The following is a 3,497-nucleotide window of genomic DNA, read 5'->3' as shown; positions in this document are numbered from 1 at the left end:
AAGACGGTCAAAACGCCATTTATTATTTGAATTTCCTGAGAAGAATGGAAAAAAACAACAACAACTGTATTCGTGCGGTACACATGCGTACCGAACCGAAAGACCCGTACCGAATGCGTGTACCGTTACACCCCTAATAGTCTATATATATATATATATATATATATACATACACACACACACAGACTCACAGACATCAGTCTCAGAATGTATTATGCATTTTCTTTCTCACTGAATGTTGTAGTAACACAATTTGAGTAAAAAGAAAATCTGGACAAACTTCGGGACACAATTTCATTTAAAAAAAACATCCATCTCCATGGTCATTTAATAATATCTCACATTTTAAACAAAAAAAGTATTATCCTTGACAATTTCAGACAACCTAGTTAAAATACCGAAACTAATGTGGTGTTTATGTTGCATTAATTACTGAAACAGGTCAAAAGTAACTGATATGGCTATCATGGGAGCAATAATCGTGTAATTAATTAAAGCATTATAAAAGCGTGCTTCTATAGATAAATTCATATATTATCAAGTTTCTTCTATTTTTAGGAAACCGGCCCCCTGGAATGGTCCCAAATAAGTTTAATTACATGACCACAGAAGACTTCGCCGGCAGATTGATGAAACCCCAGGTAAACAGAGGTGGTTCAAATGTTTTTGAGGCAATGTTTGAGAAAGGTATTCAAACTGTTGTTTATTATGGCACTCATGATCAGATGCACAATGCAAGCCGTACTTATGGATTTTTATGTCATATACAAAAAGAATGTTGGACTGTTTTTAAGAGCAATTTTTTAATGGAAAATATTTTTTAAATCACTTTCTGTCACAATCACTTTTATTCTCGTTCATCTTCCATCTTTCCATGTAGGCACATTGAATGCAATGCGTTTTGTGACAGCTGTAGCAGAGATGGGAAAACAGGGAGATGTGCTGGTGGAGAGGGTATCTAGAGAGCTCTGGAAAATAATCTGGAGGACTGATCAGGATATTACCCAGCCTGCCTCACTCACTGAGGTGTCCTACACCCAAGATGAGCTGTTTTTAAATGAAGAGGTGTCAGATACAGAACCTACATTGTAAAATTACTAGTTAGAATTAATTTACATGTTCTATATTATGCCATATATACATGAAAAATTTCATGATAACCTCTGTTGTACTTCACCACTGTATTAAAACAAACTTAAGAGAGTTTTGTTTTGCACAGGCAGGATTAAAGGCAGGTCTCTCAGCCATGAGGTGGAGGAAATTCTGACTCTCCAGATCTCAGCCAATCAAATACAAACTGAAGAGTGTCACAGAAGAAGCACTAGAGCATAAAGTCAGTGCCTTTTGCTTGTGTCTTTGCACTCTTTGTCTTTGTTACCAGAATGTAATTGTGGTAGAAATGTAATATATATTCCTTACAGTGATTCCCCCCCAGTGATTTTTGCAGCGCTTTGGTTTTCCTTGCACTGTGTGTTATGTGAATGGGAAGGCTGAGGTCTTCTTTGGTTCTGACAGATTTGAGCTCATGGCTCATTGCATCGGTAACTATGGATTTTTACTATAGTCTAATGGTTATATTTACCACACCCAGTTTTCTTGATGGTTTATTGGACTTGATCATGTTTTAAACCATAAATTCCTAATTAACCTTGGGATATTAAAATTAAAAATATATTTAATTTTACTATTCATTGTCCAATTGTTGCCTTTCTTTTGTGTTACAGGGGAGAAGTGGGTGTGGCCTCAGCCTGCCAAACCCACAGCCAAAATGTGATCACTGCTCCTCTATACTTCTAAATAAAATTTAAAAGATTGTGTAAATTCACATTGCTCTTACAATATAAACATACTGAATACAAAAGAGAGGAATAAAAAAGCCATGGAGACTTTATGTTTGTATGTAAAATTCATGTCTATATACTCTACTGTTCAAAAGTTTTTTGTGCTCACCAAGGCTGCATTAATTTAATTAAAAATACTGTAAAAACTGTAATGTGGAATATTATTGCAATTTAAAATAAATAATTTTCTATTTTAATGCATTTTAAAAAAAGCAATTTATTACTGTGATGGCAAAACTGAATTTTCAGCAGTGATTATTAGTCTTCAGTGTTACACTAAAGATTAATATTGTGTGATTGGATAATATCTCATAGTATCCAACATTGTCACTTCACACTCCAGTCTAGTAGGTGGCAGAAATACAGCATAAACTGATCTGACTATCGCAATTAAACAGAATCAGAAAAAGAAATAGATCCTGAAAGAGGAGTAGAGGAGGACACCAAGGGTAAGTTCCACATATGCATGTAAATTACATTATTCTACTGTTTTAACTGAGAATACTGTAACCATGATGTAACCAAGCGCAGCTGGTAAAGTCACAGCATGTCAGCTAGGATTCTCACTCTTATGAAATCCAGATTCAAGGACATTTACAATTACCTTCCATTTCATATCAAGCACCTAAAGAAATCACATTCCAGTATACGTGTAATAAATTGCAGTTTCATATATTTCTTTTTTCATATGTTTCTACATTTAACTGCAAATAACAGTTAAAAACGGCCATTTTCTCTGACATATTTCAACAATTCTTTACTACTTTTCTATCTTTGCAATATGTATTTATACACATTTATGCAATATTCCTTTGAATCGGCGTAAGTATGGGTCTAAAGCTCCACTTTTCTTAGCATGTAATTATTTGTCTGAATTTGAGACCACACTATTGCAAACTACTCGTATAAATATATGACAGAAATAGTACAAGCAGCATATGTCATTCTGATTTCAGCCAAGGGGGCAGGTTTGGGACAAGCCTACCCAGGATTTGCACCAGATTCTTTTATCAAAATAGTCTGCTGTAAAAGCACTTATACTATTTCTGTGGGTTGAAGAAAGAAAATGTTCACATATTTTTAACTGCATTTATAGCAGGACAGATTGAAAGACATACTCTGTAAATCTTTAGGTATGAAAGTTCATCTTTCTTAAAAATATGTATTTTTCTTTTGGTAGATTACAACCAAAAGTGGCACGTTTATTATCATTTTCTGTCTAATTATGGGACAATATATGAAAAGACAAAATAGGCTAATAGAAAACAACTTTTTTTGTTATTAAAGTAGTAAGGAAAAATTATATTGAGCTACTTCTTGATTTGAAACAATATTAAAGCAAAACACCTCTATGTGAAGCTTTTAAGTTATTTATATGATGATCTCATACCGTTTTTTCCCCTTTTCATCAAAGTGTTGTACTGTATTTTATATGAATGTGATCATTGTCATGTTAATTATAATCGGACAGTTTTTTAACTCTCTATGGTATCGTGTTGCCTCCAGGCAGCATATCCTATTTTAGTTTTTTTTTCCTAAAAAAATGAGAGACCCATTTCATTGATAAATGCTATCTCGGAAGGAGAATTCATACTAATCAATTAAAATGCAAAAAAAAGTGGTCACATGACCCACAGGGGTCCATTTTGTTTCCAC

General features: G+C 33.8%; 1 pseudogene; it reads left to right on the top strand.

The window, feature by feature from the left end:
* Positions 1-558: 558 nt before the first annotated feature.
* LOC107590945 (glutathione S-transferase kappa 1-like) lies at positions 559-1,774 on the top strand (annotated as a pseudogene).
* The last annotated feature ends 1,723 nt before the right edge of the window (positions 1,775-3,497 follow it).

This window comes from Sinocyclocheilus grahami, unplaced genomic scaffold, assembly GCF_001515645.1.
Source record: "Sinocyclocheilus grahami isolate Dianchi unplaced genomic scaffold, SAMN03320097.WGS_v1.1 scaffold134.1, whole genome shotgun sequence".
Lineage (NCBI taxonomy): Eukaryota > Metazoa > Chordata > Actinopteri > Cypriniformes > Cyprinidae > Sinocyclocheilus > Sinocyclocheilus grahami.
This window is presented reverse-complemented; position numbering and strand designations above follow the sequence as displayed.